The 18,959-nt window shown below is 42.0% G+C and overlaps 1 protein-coding gene across 1 annotated transcript in view; it reads right to left on the bottom strand.

The window, feature by feature from the left end:
- Positions 1 to 18,959, bottom strand: part of OSBPL1A (oxysterol binding protein like 1A) — a gene marked incomplete in the record, with an annotated part of 2,690,541 nt that overhangs the window by 2,392,595 nt on the left and 278,987 nt on the right.

Genomic DNA, 18,959 nt, shown 5'->3' with positions numbered 1-18,959 from the left:
TATACTGACCAAGAAGACATAGCAAGCTTACTGGCAGACAAATTCAGCTCTAACTTTAACCATCTCTCCCACTCAACCACTCCCCAGAAAATACCATCAAATATATCTCCCCCTTACTACCATTAGGGAACAGGGCCTCAATGCTCTCTCTAAGGCCAAGATATTGCATTGATAGACCCAGGGAATATCCCAGGATGTCTTCTAAACAGTATGAAACATGACCTATTAGGCCTTAAGTAACATGTCCTGTGCAAACTGCTTCAAAAGTCCTACCACTATTCTGTCTCCTGCAAGTTGATCTATTCCTGACATACAAGGCATTTTAAGAAATTACCCTGATGGACCTCCTGCATATGTGCAAAGCAAACAGCACCAGAATTACTCATGCCAGAACACAAATGTTCAGAGATTCCTTGATTTTATCAATGCAAATGCCTTGGAACAGCTAGTTGATACCCCACAGGAGGTGATAATATCTTGGACTTGGTATTAACCAACATGAGTAACTACTGCAGCACCCCTACAGTATCATCCTCCCTGGTAAGATCCGACCATAAAGCGGTCACCTTCAAAGTCAGCATCTCCCTTGACCCCTTCTCTAGCTATTGTCAAACAAAAAAACTTCACCAAAGCCGATTTACAACCTCCTGATGAATGGTATAAACAGCTTCACAGCCCCCTCCCCCTCTGTAGGAACTGGCACCAATGTCCAAATCTAAACAAGAGTACTAAGTACTATACAAGCACTTATATAGATGCATGGATTCAGGAATACCTGACAAGGCAAAATCATCCTCCGCAAGGAAGAGTAAGCCTGTCTGGTGGACATCTGCAATAAATAAACTATACAACAAAAGGAAAAAATTGCTGTCCAGGACCAAGAAGGAGCAAGTATCCAACTGGAAGCAATCTCTCCTCAGCCTGAACAAGCAAATAAGTGCAGTAGTGAAATCCTCTAAAGCCAACTTGAAGTCCAAATTGGCCACATCTACTACAGACAATTGATAAGGCCTTCTTCACATATGTCCGCAACCTCAAAGGAAGCACCCACATCTGTTCAGAACTGGTGGTCAAGGACACCACATACACAAATGGTGTAGATATAGCCAACCTACTGGCTGATAGATCCAGTGAAATCTTCACCCCTTTGTTCACCCCATCAGTAAATCAGGACATCCTCAGTTCCTGCCCCCCTCCCCTTGTCTCTGGGGAACAGGTCATCACTACCCGCTCAAAGGCAAAAAATACAGCTTCCATGGGACCCGATAACATCCCAGGCTGCAACTTACATGAACTCAGGCATGAACTTGCAGCACCATTAGGCAGCCTATTCATCCAAAGCCTGAGTACCGACTTTGTCCCAACAGAGTAGAGGACAGTCATTGTCATCCCTTTACACAAAGGTGGAGTGTCCACAGATCCAGGAAATTATAGACCCATCAGCCTAACTAGCCTGATCTGCAAGGTCATGGAACAGATACTTCATAGGTTGGTTGGTACTAGGCTACCGGCCATAGGGCTTATACAAGCCTAGCCATAATTCCCTAGCTATTTCTTCCCACAATATTTACTTCCCTGGACCCCTGTCTAGCAGGGCGACTGACGTGATCCCCAGGGTGAATTTCCCATCTCCCATCCAATCGTCAAGGTTCTTTTTGAAGAGGACCAAAGAGGCGCTCTTGCTTGACATGTATGGGCAGTCTATTCTCAGCATGTTTTGTTCATTGTGATGACAAGGTTTAGATCCCTGGAGCGTGGGGCTATGAGCGATTGGGATTTCTTTAAGTGGAGCATGTCCAACAGCTCTGGGTTTGACATGGCCTTGTATATTAAGCAGAGATCACCTCTGAGTAAACTATATGCGACAGAGTATACCTAGAGTTTTTTTTTTGACGGTCAGCATAGGGCATCTGCTTTAGGCCTATGATTCTTTTAGTGAGGTATGTCTGCAGCCTTTCCAGTTGTTGCAGATGTCTTGAGAGGTACATACCAAATGGGGCATTGTATTCTATAATGGTCTGAGGGATGACTACTGTGGGACAATGACCTTTTTTCTGGATGAAAAGCCCTTAGTGATGGTGTGCCACACAGTAGGATTTTCTGATTCTTGTGGCAATGTGGTTATTAAAGGTGAGACCACTGTCCACCTGTGTCCAAGTCTCATCACACTTTCAGTGTTTAGTGTACTGCCACCTGTGTGGTAATTCAGGGGTACATGCTTTTTCCCCCAAAGGGGATAACTATACATTTCTTGGCAGTGAGACTAAGCCCATGGCTTTCGCACCAAGCATCTGTTTCTGTAAGGCCCTTTTGTAGAATATCCACATAATTTGGGGATTCAATAACGGCTCCCAGTTTGCAGTCATGTGCGAACTTTGTTGGCCTGTACTTCAGAGAACTAGATGCCAAACAAGAGTGGCCCCAGGACTGGACCCCGAGGTACTCCACTTGTATGGATTTGGAGTCGGCTACTTTTACAGTGTGGGTTCTGTCAGTAAGCCAGTTGGCAACCCATCAAGTGATGTAGGATTACTGCCCAGCTTAGTAAGTTTATCTATGATTCCAGAGTGGGGGATGGTGTTGAAGGCCTTGGCGAGGTCCAGATAGGCTGTGTGGACCGTCCACAGCTCTGGAGACTGATTCAAAGACGTCAGTCAGGTACAGGAGACAAGACCTTCACAAATATTGTATGCAGTGCAGATGAGGACACTAAAAAGGACAACACACCCCTTCCCCGAAGCATCATGTAATCGCCTAAAAAATCCCACCCAAGCCCCCTACTACATCAATAGTCAGAGTAACCACAAGAAAAATATATTCTCCTTTCCCACGATTTTTGACCTATGCGGTACAGCAGCACGCATTAAACATTATGCAAACAGATGTAGTCATTTTAACATAAAGGAGTTTTACATTCACTCAAGATCCGCAGAGCAAGACAAATTCAAACAGTCACTTTCAATGACCACAGAAGAGATTGTTAAAAAAATATATAAAACCACGACCACACTAGGGAAAAATTTTGCTATATTTTAACTTACTGCTACAGCAATTCGACTGGTCACCTTTAAAATACCTTCACTTAGACATAGCTATAAAATATTTTAAGCAACTCATTCCAGGACATACTAAATAACTTGGCTACCATTAGGAAAATTTGTATAAAAGCCAAACAAGTGCCTTGGTTAACAAAATTACCTACTCCTCAAACAAAAAGGCCTAGTCCAATCAAAGCACTGAAAAACAGGCTTCCTCACCTCATACGAAACTTCAAAATAAAGCCAAGGGAAAAAAATCCCTACCATGCCAGCAAAGGCTTCAAAACATTGCCCAAAAAGTTTGGCAAAGCATCAATCAACTCCTCAAATCAGGAAAATCCTCAACACCAACTCCATCCATTAATACCACAGATTGCATTGTAAATCGATACTACCTTCCCTCTTAAGCAATAGTCACAACTCTGCACTAAAAATACCCACCTCTACCAGTGTCGACCCCAATTCCTTCACTATTAGGCCCATTAAAACCAGCCTTATTAAAAAAAAAAATACTACTACCAAACTTAAAACCCAGCAGTCTTGCAGCCGATCAACTCTCTAATGAGTTTCTAAAACTAGCAGTCATCTCCTATCCTATGTATCTATACTCATTAAAATCACTCCATCTCTGAGCAATTCATACCAATTATTTGGAAAACATCACACGACCCCCTTGCACAAAGGTGACCCCTCCACAGACTTCAACTAATCGACCTACTGCCATCCTCTCTCCACTAGCCAAAATCCTAAAAAACGCTACTTAATTCCTTGATCACTTTATCAAAAACAACCTAACTCCCAACATGGTTTTCGACCAATTCATTAGTACAAACATGGCTCTTACTATCCTTGATCCTCTACTATATTATATTAACAACAGCTTTAGTGTCTCCTCTAAACTACTACCATTCAATAAGCAGATGGTGCCTCTCATCTGCTCAGCCCTCTCTTGGCGATATTGAAGTGCATTAACCCACCAGTTAGTTTGCGCAGGAATGGGCGTGGCCTGTTTGACAAGGCGGCGGGCAGAGTTTCAATATGTAATTGCACCATGATTGACACGGAATTCATGCACACAAACTCCATCCTCATCGAAATTACTACTTTTGTCTTTTCAGGAGGGCAAGCCCCCTTGTGACCCCCACCCCTGAACAAGTGTTGTGAAACTATCCTCATCATATCTCAGTCTTTCTTGCCCCAGATGTCAGAGACCCTAAAAGACAGGCCAAAACCAAAAAACACAAAATACTCCCTATGTAAAATATATACAATATATACAAAATTACAAGGTATAACCTCACCCACACACAACCCCCTAAACACAGAGGGGGAGGAGGAGGAATTGGATTGCAACAATGTGGATCCTCTCGAACATCTACATTTTTATAGGTAGGTACAAAACTGTACTATATTTCTTCATTCCACATTGCTGCAGTCTTTCGATAGGAAGAAAGCCAAAAGAGGTAAGGGGGAGGCTGGCAAATCCTTAAGCAGCAGGAGCTGTCATAGCTGTGGCAAAAATAGCTTCCCAGCCCAGCCCTAGATTTAGAGTATTTGTTGCAGAGTAGGAAGGAAGGTGGAGTATGCAGTAGCTGCCTCCAAAATATCCATAGTTGCCACCCCCTAGAAATGCTGTTGGAGACTGCCTAAAATCCTTGGTCCTGCATAAAAAATAACGCTTCCAACTGCCTGTCAAAGTGTGCAAAATCTAATCCTTTATTTTTATTTTCTGCATAGAAAGTAGGCAAAAAAGTAGGCAAATGAATGGTAAGCGAAATTGCTTGAACAAAGGATGCGAAAAACAATGGTGGTCACCATCATAGTGAGCTGAAAATGCTGCAGCATGAATCTTAATGGAAGAAAGAAAAGACAAACCTTTTCCAATAATTCAGTAAGATATTGAAGAAGACACACTCAAATTGCTCAGAAAATCTCCAAATTCCTTTTGCACACTCCAAAATAAAATCTCTTCCATTTTCTCTAGGTCTTCTGGCTTCCATAATCACATTTAAAACTTGTTGAGGAAAGTGAGACCTGTGTGTTTCAAAAAAAGAATATGCCAGGCTGTTAGATGAAGAAATGAATTGACATTGAGCAGCAGGTGACCGTCCCTGAGACAACACAGGTGTGGGGATCAAAGGTAAAGACCATGGAGCTTCCCTTACCAGACTCCTCAGTAATGTACGAGGCCAGTCCGAGGGCCAATCAATCATTATTAAAATCATCCTTGGCTTGTCTTGTCTGACTCAGGGAGCTTTGGAGGAGAAGAGGAGGAGGTGGAAAGTGCTACAACACATTTTTTCCAACTGAAGAAGAGAGCATCCACTCAAGCTGTGTGATGAAACCTCTCTCCCATAAAATCATTGTTTGCCTGCACACCAGGTAAGAATGTGTTCCCCTTGTTTGTTGATGTACCACATGACACAGTTGTGTTGTCTGTTGCAGGAATCAACACCTGCCCTTTTCTCCTTGAAAGCCATTAATGCAAACTGGACTGCTTGGACTGCCTTCATGTTGATATGTAGATGCTGTAGTCTGGCTAGTCTGGCAGGCCACTCTTGTCTTGTATCCACCTCTTCCATTTAGATGAGCTCCCAAGCAATGTCTGAGTACCTTGTCGTTAGAATCTGACTCGCCTCTGGCCTCTGGGGTGAGAGAGTGAGAGTCCTAGGGTGATATCTACATTCCTGGAGCAAAATTCCTGTTGAATGCGGTATTATTTGAATGACAGTGTCCAAATCCTGGCATACCATTGCAGCTTCCTCATATGCAGTTTGGCATTGGGAAGCACCAGAATACAAGATGCCAACCTAAGGCGGCATCTTAGCACTGCTATCACATATTCCAAATGCTGTAAAGGTCTTCCTTTTCTTGAGCCAGAATCAGGCAGTGGAGTCAAGTAAGGATATTTGAATTCCTTTTTTTACTCAGTAAGCTATCCTGGAGCCAGAACCCCCTTCTTGGTACTAGGAACAGGCGAGAATAAAATCTAGGCCCCTTTCTGGCACAGGAACTGGCTGAATGGCCCCTATTTGGAGTACAGATGAGAAATTCTTGCTTGTCTTTTCTTTGTAGAGGAGAGGAGGAATGGCATGCCTTTGAAAGGAAGGGTATGGAAATAAAAAAAAAAACCTGCAACCGTGGTGAATGATATCCAAAACCCATCTGTCTAAATCCCATTATCCCTTTTTTTCTTGAAAAGAGCCTCCCAAGGTGCTGCCAGGCGAAAGTCTGAGCAGGAGAACTCCCTGTTCTGGCCTAAAAGAACCTTGAGCTCTGCCCTACCACGCCTAGACCTACCCTAGACTGGGAATCATAAGCAGGATATGTCCATCCCTTAGTAGGCCAATTTCTACTACTGCCTGGGGCTGCACCTGCAAAAATCTTTAACAGTTTACAACAGTTTGGTATTGTTCTCCATTTTCTTTAAAACTGGTGTCTTAACATGCTCAGCTAAATTCTGATCCCTCAACCAGGCGTGCCTCTGAAGAACAGAAACCAGTAGCAGCCACTCGAGGAGAGGCCTGCACAGCATCAAAACCACATTGTAAGGAATGCTTACCCACCTCAGACACATGAACTAAACACCTTAGACTTCAATTGTGAAAGGAGATAATTTTGATATTTTTAACATGTGAAACTGGCAACGCCTCATGGCTAAAGTGCTAAAGCATAAGAAGTATACACATCTATCCAAAAGCCCTTCCAAAGCCCTTGCCTCTTTAAGGACAGTAACAACAGAAGCCTTACCTTAGCCTTAACAGGACAAGCCTGGTCTGGACTCTTAAACATCTTCCACCACATTCAGAACAGGAGGAATAGCTAAAGGCCTATGCTAATCTTGACCTTCCCATTAAAATGCTCCCCTCATGGAATGCAGAGTCTCTGAAAATGAAAAAAAGAGCGGTGCTGGTACTGCAAACAGCTTCAGCCGTTAATAACAGTATCGTTTAGAAAAGCAGTTTTGTGGTGTGAACTCTGCCCGATTGACTGTAATGTGATGTACAACAGGCATTTTGTTTTATGCCCCTAGTAAAACATTTCTTTTTTGGTAGTGAATGTCTACAATAAAGCATTGGGCTGCTTTCAGCACAGATGCTGAATATTAATTACATTGCAATGTGTCAGGTGGGGTTTGAGCAGGGCCTGCTACTGCACATCTGGTGGGTTAATACACTTCAATATCACCGAACAGAAAGGCACAAACACACTAACCCGTGTTACTCTGTGCCCAGTCACTGGAGGCAAATCCCGAGTCGCTAAAAATGCACATTCAATTGGGGGGGGGGCGTGTACACTTCTGACAGTAGTACGCAATCACACGTTGAGAAGTGGCGCAGTATCTTTGCTGAGCAGATATAGACCCTAGTTGTCCCTAACAGAAAATCGCCAATAATACTCAGAATACGTAAACCACCAGACCTACTCAGTTTGAGTGTTTCCACTGAGTCTGCAAGAAAAAACAAAGACATAGCTCAATACTGTACCATTTCAACTCCCTAGAATGTACATAAAAGTGCATCCATTTGGAGTGCTTTTGCCAATGCCAGTCGTCCATAATGGTAAAGAATATGAAATTTTTTATACGTGTTATGACACCGCCACGTTAGGAAATCTCAGCCATAAGTGTGTAAACTCGACCCTTTTTGGTGGTGGTTGGTTCAACAGTCCATAGTAAGCCACTTCACAACATACATATAGCTATATACTCTATAAGGTACACACTAAAACAAAGTTACTGAATTAACAACTGCAGACCAACATCGCAGGTCGCCATGGGTCTGATTCGAACGGCCAACTAAAGGACTGAACCACTGGCAAATTGTATGCTAGCATCCTATTACCATGGACCTCAGTAACAAGAACATTGGCAACCTCCAAACACTCAACCCCACACAGTTTGGCTTTGCAATAGGGAGGTCATGTCTGTTAAATCTGGTCAACTTCTTTGAGACGGTCACCAAATCCATGGACGAGGGGAAGACAGTGCACACTGCCCACCTTGACCTGGCCAAAGCTTTCCTCACCCGGGAATAACAGATAAACTCTCTCAACTAGGCATCAATCCATATGGTACTAGACAGGTTGCAGACTGGCTCACTGATAGAACCCACTTAATCAAAATAGGGGAAGCCACCTCAAGCAGTAGACACTTAACGAGCGGCATACTCCAGAGATCGGGCTTGGGGCCTCTGTTATTCGGGATATACTTCTCTGAGGTGCAGGCCAAAACCAGTGGGCTATGGCTGACCATGTCCACAGATGACTGCAAAATGCATCATCATCCCCTTTGAGGAGAGTGATGTCCCCACATATCACATTAATAACAATGTCCTAAGCACGCAATAAGTCGTGAGGGATTTGGACACCTAGGTTGATGGCAACCTGACTTTTGACCACTATGTTGCTTCCGTTATACGGAAGACTTTCTAAATGGTCCACCTCATAAGTAAGGGTATTTCATCCAGAGACAAGGAGGTCACAACATCCCTGTATTCTTCCCTTATAAGGAAGATTATTGAGTACAATGCTCCCTTCAGCATGTACCTCACAAAACACATGCAGCAGCTGGAGAATCCACAGAGGTTCCTCACCAGGATAATCCAGGGCCTCAAACATCTACCCTACACAGATAGGCTAAAAGCCCTATCCCACTCAGTTTCACACAGACTCCTCAGAGGTGACCTCTGTCTGGCATACAAAGCATTCTCAGACCCTGCCTTGATGGGACTGCTGCATATCTGCAAGGCAAGCTCCACTAGAGTAACCTGCATGCGCGACATCAACCTGGTCTGTGACATCAATAGGACTTGTTGGTGGGAATGATTTGTGTCCCAGAGACTCCCCCATCTCTGGAATAGATTCCCACTCCACATCAAGCAGAGTATCTCATTATCCTTTTTTAAATGCAACCTGGATAACTGGATGGGAAACAGAAGATACACCCCTGGGATACCACCTGTGTTCCTGCTGAACTGGGGTTATTGGTGCTGACTTCGCTAAACATGGGCTAAACACATGGCTAGGCTTAGAACGGCCTCAGGGCCAATAGCCTAGTAACTTCTTATGATCCTATGAAGCAGGTACTTCATTAAAATGAATTGTCAAAGGACTTTTCCTATTATTTCCCCTATTATTTCTATGATGATATTTAATTCTTGTAGCATCAGCTCTGTTTCCCCTATATAAAATAATCAACTTGGACACCTAATATAAACTACTGTACAGCTCTCACAAATAAAACTACCAACCACATTTATTTTATTATTTATCTTCTCAAACATATTGCTAACAAAAGGACACAGTATACATCTAAACACCCACCACAGGGGACACTGCCCAAGGGTTCTTGTATATTCACTATGTCTAAAACAGACATAGAAAATTAATTTCATATTAAAAAAAATCAGTAATATTATTTTCTCTCGTGAAAGAGAATAAAGGACACTCCAAAGCTTGTTAATAATAAAAGTAATAACTAACATTCTCATAATTATACAAAATATTGGTTTTATTCATGGCACAACTCCTGGTATAAACCAATAAATCATTTTGTTGTAAAACCGAGGCCTGCCGATAATCTGAAAATACATCCTTTTTAGTACAACCTCTCTCAAGAAATATTTTACTTAATCAAACTGATTCATTCAAAAAAATCTTCCCGTTTAGTTAAAACCTTTCTTACCCACAAAATTAAAAAAAAATTTCCCTTTTAGTGCAAACTTTTCTTACCCACAATATTCAACCTTGGGTAAAGCAGAAATAATTTGTGAGGAAGGTAGCAGGAACCAAGTTAAAAAAAATCCACAGTGCCTATACAACAGTCAGGGATTACCCAATCTGAAGGGATATATCAGAGGCTACATAGTTAGGGCTCCTATACATATCTCAAGCAGAAACCTATCATTCCAAGTGGAAAGGGATGATGGTGAAACAGGGAAAGCTCAAGAAACAAGGTGAGACTGGATCTTGGATGCAGATTCTTAAGGAGAACAATAATAACCATACAGATTATTATATTCATAAAGCAGAAAGATTTCCAAAAACTAAGCCAACATAGGAATGAAGAAAAGAGATTCTGTCAATTGGGATGACTGCAATTAAGGATACAGACAATAGGCAAGAAGGGCTAAAATTAAAACTGGCAAAATAATCAAGGTATTGGGAGCAAATAATTAGAGAGGGAAAGGTAATAGAATGGGAAAGGCTAGGAATTTAGTTGGACTGCAGGCTAGAGACTGCCCTCCCTATCGAGGATTGAAAGAATACAGAGAAAGAGAAAGAAACAGTGAACCCTAAGTGAAAGAACAGCACTGGTGGAGTTTTTAGTAGAATCTAAAACAGAAGCTGCTGTTAAAAAAGGAATAATTAGTAGAGCATATAAAAGATTGCATGACAACTATAACCATCAATGAGAGGAGGTCTGAAAGGACTGGCAAGAGATTGGATAAGCAATTCACGAAGAAACAATGGGGAGATACATTTATGTCTTGCAAATATACAACAAAGTCTAGAAGATTAAGGATCTTTGCTTGGAGGTGTTTACATAGACATTTTTATACTCCAAGCAGACTCCAAAGATTTTTTTTCTCAGGTAGAAAGCAAATATTGAAGGTGTGAAGGGGAACGAAGAGGTAAATGGGAACATATTTTCTAGGAGTGTAATGAACTGGCAGACTTTAAAAATTCCCTGCAGACTACTAAATCAGAAATACCGGCTGAGCAAATTGGTATGACTAAGGAAATGATTTTTTTGAGTTACGATACAGAATCGGAATTGCCTAGACATAGTAAGGCCTTGCTGAATCTAATTATGGTAGCTGGCAAAAAAGCAATTCCTAGGAAATGGATATCAAAGTCTAAATCAACTGTTCTAGAAGTAGCGAATATAGTAATAGAGAGAACAACTAGAAATGGGATCTTTAGATAAAGGGTAGGAGCAAACTGACAGAAAAAATGGGAACTGGGGAAACTACATGCAGAAGAGAAATGAGGTTTAAAAGAAGGAAGGATTTGAATGAGCTAGAAATAGATCCAAAGTCTGCAAGTTCCCTATGTTCTTATTTATTCCAGTATGATATGATCCTCTCCTTTGGCTTTGCAGATTGGCTTGTGCTAATTCACCTGGGCGTTGGAGATGTTTTGGGGCTACAATCTCTCTGAATAGATATCTCTCTCCCTTTTGGGGGGAGGGGAGAAGTTGAACCTGTCCAGTGTCATGTGCATGTTTAGCATGTGTGTAGGTTCTAATTTTTTTTATCATTTTTTGAGCATATCTGAGCATATCCTGTGTTTCTAACCTTTTCTAACATAGCCAAAGAAGGCCTTTATGATTGTCTTGCCTTTTTTACCTTTTTCTCTTTACCTTGGATGATTTTATGAGAGCTCTTAGTCTTAGTTTTACTTATAGGTGTGTTTACCTTTCAATCTTAGTTTTGTTTTGGGATTGCTGATCCATGCAGTCCCTGTGGCTGGTAGAAGAAGGCATTTGTAGAGATTTCTGGGTTTGAGTAATGTTTACCACTGGCTCAGGGGGCCTTAAAAGGACCCACCTAGTATGATGGTGTTTGGAGATACATTTATCCCTCCAATGTTTTCAGGAAGGCCATGTGAGGTTCTGAGTTTGGTTTGAGTGGCTGTAACATGCTACAAATTGCAGAGCAGTCTTGCCTATGGTTTGAATGACACCAGAATTTAAGCCAATTATTAAAGCTGATCATCTTATCACTGTATTGTGGCATCATTCTAGGTGAAGGTAGGTAGACTGCTCAGGTCAGGGTCATACCCTGCCTCTGACTATGGAATCACCAATGACAAGTGTGTCTGGCATTTTTGTTTGGCCTTAAGGGCTGACTGTTTGACTACTGTAGGAGTAGTGCTAGGCTTTACAGATGGAGAATAGTCTCTTAGAGATCAGAAGTAGAGATGAACTTTCAGTTATAGGATATGCTGGTTAGATCAGCAGTTTAGCGAGTAAGTGCTAGGCTTTACAGATAGAGATAGTCTACTTAGGAATCAAGTAGAGATGAACTTCTTTCAGTTATAGGATATGCTGGTTAGTCACATGTTTTATCAGTAAAGTGGGAAAACAAATATCTGGTAGAAAGTCACTCTTTTGACTGGAAGTGATGTACAATGTTTGCAACTAAAATTATGTCAATATGTTTTGTTTTTATTTATATAAATGTATATTTGCCTATGTCATAAGTGCTAAAAAAAAAAACAATTTATTAAATTATTAAACAAGAGAGTGCCTATGGAACAATACAGTCTAGAAAGAAAAGCACACTGGTCTAGAAGCCCACTAAAATCACATGTAAATAATCAAGCTGAGTACTATGACTATTGTATGTAAATTGGATACCAGAACGATTATTTAATTCACTAACGAATCTTGGAACCACATCCATGTCACCTTTAGAAAGAAAAAATAAACCAATATAATGAAGCTAAGAAAAGTATTTAAAAAAATCATAACAATATTAAACTTCTTTTTCAAACAGCCCCATAAATAAAGCTGCATAAGCCTGACCAAATGGAATACTCACAGCAGTACCCTTCATTTGTCTAAAAATCTTTGTCATTAAACATAAAATAAGTATATAAACAAAACTCAGTAATATAATGGAAAGTACAACTCTCTTCCAAAAACTTGCCAAAGGCTTTCAATCCAAACCTAAGTACAACACTTGTATGACCAATGCTTATCATTCGCCCGTCTACGTTTTATAAGATTATGCAATAAATCAGAAATCGCCTTCATACGAAAAGGCAGTTTCCACAAAACGCGATCCAAATAAAAACTTAAAACTTTGGTTAAATGCTCAAATAAAGTTCCCCTGGTAGAACACCCAGGAAATGCTTTGCAATTATATCTAAATTTCAACCCATAAGGATTCAAAGTGTTAAACTTTGAATATAAAAGTACATACTTCAAGGTGTGGTTTTAAAGTTATGGTTTTATTACAGGTCAAGGGTTCATTTAATATTGATGATTATATTTAAAAAATATTTATAATGGAAGGAAGGTATTTTTACATTGAAACTTGACACACTGAATCCTAATGGACTGGATTTTAGCTTTAACTGAAAAGTATTTCATGACTTGTTTTAAATCATTTTAATTGTGAAGTCATTTTTATTTATTTTTTTTATTTGATATGTGTGCTGGTGTTGTCTGCTATCCTCCCTGAAAGCTTTTGTCGAGGTGTCTGGGGAATAAAGGTTTCATGGTTGGACCATGTTAGTTTATTCCTAGTTAAACATCCTCGGTGGCCACTTTCATAAACGAGCTAACACTAACCCCAAAAGAAATGGCATCCAGTTTGCAATGTCTCATGAAGCTGCTTACTAAAAGAGAGGGGTGAAGCTGCACAAATGCCATCAGAGTTTCATTATGGAAAAGGCAATAACAGTAGCCATTTTCCTAGGGAAATGAGACATGGAAGTTGCAGGACTAGACCTTCCTTACTTCTGAGACAGAATTAAATGCAGTTTGCCAGCCACATGGATCAAGTGTGCTTACAATCTTTGCTGCTCAGATTCACTTTAGCAAAGGAAAAGAATAGTTGTGTAAAATCTTACCATAATGATAGATGTACTTTTCGTCACTGTTGCAGGATTCATTACATGATGGAGTTCCCTACCGTAGGTGACCTGAGTCAGCAAGTATACGAAAGACTTTTAGTACTGTAGTGTGCGTGCGTTTTTAAACTTCAGCTGCAAATGGACGTTGGCCATAACAGTGACATACACACGCACCATCCTCAGAACAGACTACCCTATGCGGAATGCCAGCCTAAGGAAGTAGGGTAAGAATCATGCAAAAATAAGCAAGGCCAGGGGGAAGGAAAGAGGGATAGGAATACCGCCAACAGTGAAGAGATGGACATCTATCGCTGTGTTAAGATTTTACACAACTATTCTATGCCCTTCTGTTCATCTGTTGCAGTATTCATTAGATGAGGGAGAATACCAAAGCTCATGAAGTAAGGGAGGAAGGTGTAGCTGAAGAGCTTTCCAGGAAGCCATGCAGTATAGCTCTGACATATCCTGCTCTAGATTTAGATATGCCATCTAATTTTTAGTGTCTGGTGAAGGTGTGGACTAAGGTCCGGTCCATGTAGCTGTTTCAAGAACTGAACTGGGGTCCAACCCCTTGAAAAAGGCTCTGGAATAGGCAACAGCCCTGGTGGAGTGAGCCCTAACAGAGGAAGGGAGAGTCTTACCATGGCGAGTGTAGCAAAAGGTAATAGCTTGGAAATCCAACAGGAGCTAATCTGTCTTGACACGGCCTACCCCAGGGCTCTGAGGTGGTAAGAAACAAAAAGCTGATCTGACTCTCTGACAGTTTTAGTTTTGTCTAAATAAAATCTGAATTGTCTGTGGACCTCTAAAGCATGGAGCACCCTCTCACTATGGTTCTGGGGACAAGGGAAAAAGGTAGGCAAGTGGATGAACTGATTTAAAGGACAGGTCATTGACTACCTTAGGTATAATTGAAGGATTTGTGCACAGAGAAACCCTGTCCTTGTGGAATGCCAGAAAGGGTGGAGAAATCATAAGAGCTTGTAGCTCTGACACTTCTCTGGATGAAGTTAAGGCTAGTAGTAACACAGTTTTCCAGGAACAGTACTGTAGAGAAGCAGAGGAGGCTAGCTTGAAGGGTGGGGAGTCAGCTTTTTCTATGATCCCAGTAGGAGAAATAAGTTTCCTGGGGGGGGGTCTTATGTGCAGGATGCCTTTAAGAAACTGTTTAGCTCCAAATCTACTAGCGAATGTGGGAGGTAGAGGCAGACAGGCAGATATGGCTGACATATGGGCTTTCACTGAAAAGCCAAGCCAGCACTGAGCAATTCAAACAAACAAGATAAAACCAGAAGAATATCCACTATCAAGGAGGTCTGGTTTCATTTCAGACATTAGACTGAAAATCTCTTCCATTTGGCGAAATAAGATTTCTTGGTACTTGGTCTCCTGGCCTCCTGCAGGACTGTAAGCATGTCCACAGATAATAGGTGCCTGAAAGGAATTAGTACCCTAACAGCCAAAGTGTCAATTGAAGAGTCAACAGGTGGGGATGAATGAGGGTCCCTTTGTCTTGTGTGAGTAGGTTCACTATGAGGTAACTTGTTGTGATTGCTTTGGCCAAATGCAGGAAGAGAGGGAACCAGTGCTGTCTTGGCCAGAAGGTAATCACCAGCAAGCTTTATGGTTTGTCCTGCTGAATCTGGGGTAGGACTTTCAGAATAAGAGGAAGGGGAGGAAATGCATATAGAAACATCCCCTTCCAAGAGAAAGAAAGGGCATCCACTTTCCAGATTAGAGGATGAGGCTCTCTGCACTAACATGTGGAAGATGTCTGTTCATGGAGGAGGAAAAAATGTCTATTTGAGGAATACCCCACTGGTGGACAATGTCCCAAAACACATGCCTTTGAAGCATCTATTCATGGGATTATGTTTGGGACGTGCTCAGGTAATCTGCCACACAATTCTGTGAAGATGGGATGTACACTGCCTGAAGGGTCATCTGGAATTTTTTTGACAGTTCCAAGCCTGAAGAGCTAGCCTGCATAGTAGACAGGATTTGTCCCCCCCCTATTTGTTCACATACTAGAGGACCGTTATATTGTCTGTGAACAGTTTAAGAAGTCCTGGTTGGAATAGGGGATGGAAAGACTGCATAGCCAATAGCAGAGCCCTCATCTCCCTCACACTGATGTGTTCTTTCAGTTGAGAGGGAGAACAGACTCCTTGTGCTTTCAGGTGGGTGAAGGTTGCTCCCCAGCCTACACCTGAGGCATATTTGAAGATCTATTAGCAAGGAGCAGGAGGGTGTAAGGGGAGTCCTGGGTTGAGTGACACAATGTATTCACCACTAAAGTTCTCTCTTCAGACAGGGGAAAAGTGGGATGGAGAATTCTAGGGGGTGCTGGTGTTGCATCCAAACTGACTTTAGATACCACTGCCATTTTATCATGTGGAGTTTGGCTAAGGGGAGCATAGAATGGTGGATGCCATGAGACCCAAGACCCTGAGGAAAGTACAGTTTTGTACCTACCATAAATGTAGATGTCCGAACTGCTGGCATCTGCAGTCAGTCATAATAACTGGGTGTCATGTCATCAGGGCTTCCCTTCCGGGATTTCCGGATTCCAAAGTTCGGTCCGGGCTTCACACTTCACTTCACCCGACAGCTATCTCTGCTGGTCTGGGGCATCAGGCATCGCCCATTTTTTATTTTCTCCTCAGTGTAGATGCCCCCAGATGCCAGTTGCCCCATTTTGGATAAATCAAATCTTTTGGATAAATGAAGCAAACACCAAAAAAAATAGATATGTAACACAATACATACAAATACACATACATATATACAAACCCACCAGCTAGCTATTAGGAGGTCCCCACCCCTAGAGTACCACAGGAGGGTAAATAATAATCTGACTGCACAGACTATCAGTTCAGACATCTACATTTATGGTAGGTCCAGTTCGACATGTACATTTATGGTAGGTATTGCATGTACTATGTCTGGGTAGAATGATGCATCAATTACAGGGAGGAGGAAGTAGAACTTAATAGCTTGGGGTCCTTGAGGAAGAAGAGCTTATGCAACCCTTAAACCCTGGAAATAGTCTGAATACAGATGCGTAACCTCGGATCTGGAACAAGGAGGTGCACTATAATGCTTAGCAAAAAATATGCACGCTGGTCCAAGTAGCCGTGGCAATAATGTCCTGTTGGCTGCCAGAATGTATAGGCTGGGCTGCAGGAATTGGTTTTCCATGGAAGGATGAGTGGAATTGTATTCAATTTCAATTGGTTTTTTTGGAAGGAGTAACAGGCTGTTTGGCTTCCTTCTATCCTTCCTGAGACTGTCTGTTTGGTCTGTGCTTTTGTTGTACTTTGGTTTGTCTATAGGCTAAGCAAAGCTGTCTGTGTATTTTCAAGACTTTTGGTGCTGTCTTTGTCTGTTTTTATTGGGTCTGGGTACATCCAAGGTGATTGAAATTCTTTTCCTGTTTTGTGGGTTGGGGAAGAAGGTAGGTAGGTGGATTGCTCATGTTTGCTCTATCTTGATACCAGACCTGGCATAAAATGGAAGGTTAGTGAGGTTATTGCAGAAATCTTGGTGGAAGGTTAGGAAGGGTTGCTGTAGGTCTAGTGTGAAGAGTTCAGAAACCCTCCCTTGCTGAGGTTATCATGTTTGGAAGGCAGTTTTCATGATAGATGCTGTAGGTCTTTCCAAGCTGCTGGTTCAAAAGGAGGGAGGCCAACTTTTCTAGCTGAGTGTTCAAGTCCCAAGAGGATGTCTGTGGTTTCAGGAGGTTTTTGGCATTCTGGATCCCTCTGATGAATGTATCTGAGCCTGGGATGTGAAAAGACAGTATGATCCCTCCCTGGCTGTAACGTGGTGAGCCAGAAGCAGATTTTTGAAGTAAAAGGTGAGGTCCTGTACCTTTTGTGGGGGTACATAGATCTTCATACAATCTGTTTGTATCCTGCACCCTAGGAAAATCTGATCCTGTGAAGGGGTGAGAACTGATTTCTTTGAGTTTATGGTGAACCCCAAACTTTGCAGAAGACTGATGGCAAGGGTGATGTTGCATTCCAACTCCTCTGTGGAGGTAGCTAAGAGGAAAAGGTCATCCAGATAAGGAAAAATGTCTATTCCCTCAAGTTTGCAGTGGATAATTACAGGAGCTAGGCAATTGGTGAAGACCCTTGTTGAGGAAGATAGTCCAAAGGGCAACTCACGGAATTGAAAATGTCATAATGATACAGGAAACTGTAAAAACATCCTGTAGTTGGGATGGATGGGGATGTGCAGATATGAATCCTTGATATCCAGTGTAATCATGAAGGCTTAATGCAGAATAAATGGGAACAAAGTCTGAAGGGACAGCATGCAGAAAGTGGGTACCCTTATTAAGTTAATCAGACTGGACAAGTTGAGGATGGGTCTCCATGGACCTTCCTTCTTTGGCACCAGGAACAACCTGGAATAAAATCCTTTTCCTATTTGCCTTTTGGGAACACTCTGGATGGTCCCTTGATTCATCAATTCTAAACAGAACCACTGCAGAAAAGGTAGCTGGTTCCTGGGAGGTTGAGGGATGCCCCTGAAGGAGGGTTGATGGTCCCATACCACAAAGTACCCTTTTAAACAAGGGAGAACTCCCAGGACTCTTGGGTTATGCTTTCCCAGGCAGGTAGGGAGAGGGGAAAGTGGGATATGTGTGTGTGTGTGTGGGGGGGGGTGCAGTCAAAGACAGGATGGTTGGTCAGAAAAGGGCCACTTTGGTAGTAGAGCTGTTAGAGGGGGCCTAGGCTGTTGTGGTTTCCTGTCACTCTATTTTGTTCTGGGTTGTGTGTGACATGAATGCCTACACACAAACACAGGTTTTGCAGGGTACTTTCTTTGGAACTTGGGTACTGGGGAAACAAAAATGTGTTTCAGTTCTTGTAACTCCTTATCCTGAAATGATTTGAACAAGCTAGCAGCTACAGGGTCAAACAAAGCAAAATTGTCCAAAGTCGCACTCATGAGTTTGGCTTTTTATATCCCCAGGTAAGGACTGGAGCCTTAGCCAAGAGAATCTTCTTAATATTGATCCAGATGCAGCTGTTCTGGCAGAAGCTTCTGCAGCATCATAGCTGCATTTTATGGAGTGTCATGCTACTTGAGAAGATCCACTAAACAAGGAAGTAGCTAAAGTTTTATTTTCTGAGTCAGATAAGTCTGCGATTACCTGTGAAAGATAGAATCTAACCTCTAAAATTAATTTGGTCATGTGAGCTTCGTGATTTATGGCCTTAAACACTAGAGTGGCAGAGGTGTACACTTTTTTGTGTGGTCTATCCAGGATCCTGCTATCCTTATCTGATGGTTGGAGGGTAGTAGAGGGAAGTAATTTTG

Source organism: Protopterus annectens, chromosome 3.part0 (genome assembly GCF_019279795.1).
Source record: "Protopterus annectens isolate FY-2018-M chromosome 3.part0, PAN1.0, whole genome shotgun sequence".
Taxonomy (NCBI): domain Eukaryota; kingdom Metazoa; phylum Chordata; order Ceratodontiformes; family Protopteridae; genus Protopterus; species Protopterus annectens.
The sequence above is the reverse complement of the archived record's forward strand: the minus strand, read 5'-3'. Positions and strand labels throughout refer to the sequence as shown.